This window comes from Mastomys coucha, unplaced genomic scaffold (assembly GCF_008632895.1).
Source record: "Mastomys coucha isolate ucsf_1 unplaced genomic scaffold, UCSF_Mcou_1 pScaffold20, whole genome shotgun sequence".
NCBI classification, from domain to species: Eukaryota; Metazoa; Chordata; class Mammalia; order Rodentia; family Muridae; genus Mastomys; species Mastomys coucha.
Window position 1 is genome coordinate 32,944,647 of NW_022196903.1, and position 613 is coordinate 32,945,259.

The window sequence follows — 613 nt, forward strand, 5'->3', positions numbered from 1 at the left end:
TACCCCCTTTTCTACAAAATTCAAAAATTCTTCAGGGTTATAAACAGAGAAGCGAGGGAGGAGAATAATCATAACGCACCAATCCCGATTACCCAGAAAGATAGGGTAATATAAAAAAGGTGTTAAGCCCAGAGAGCATGCAAAATAAGTATTGTTAGGTGCAAGAACATACATATAGTTGTGATTAAGAACAATAGTCTGATTACAAACTCCTGTAAGGGACTGAGGAGGGAACATATTGGGGCCTAGAAGGCAAGTGCCGATCCAAGAAATGGACTGAACAGTTATGCCATTCTCAGGGCCTGAGGCAGAAACAACCATGGAAGTATTATTGGTAAAAATGGGGGTGGAAAGCAAGGCAAAGCCTTCATAAAATGGTGGGGTTGGGGTGAAGCACATCTAGCATTCAGGATACTCAGGAGAACTATCATTTTTGAGCGTAGCAATCGAGGCACTGGCTAACTCAATTACGAGCTCTGCTGAACGTGGGAGCCCAGAAGGAATAGTGGGCTGGAATAGGGTTGGAGGTAGGGAGCTGGGAAGAAGGGAGGGGGGAGCGAGAAGGCAGAAGGGACTCCTTCAAGCAAAGTTCAGCGACAGAGAGAAGTTGTTT

At 45.0% G+C, this 613-nt stretch overlaps 1 protein-coding gene across 4 annotated transcripts in view; it reads left to right on the plus strand.

Moving 5' to 3' along the window:
- The window catches only part of Trim24 (tripartite motif containing 24), a 129,115-nt gene that overhangs the window by 53,731 nt on the left and 74,771 nt on the right, over nt 1-613 (plus strand). The gene's annotated exons all lie outside the window — the stretch shown is intronic.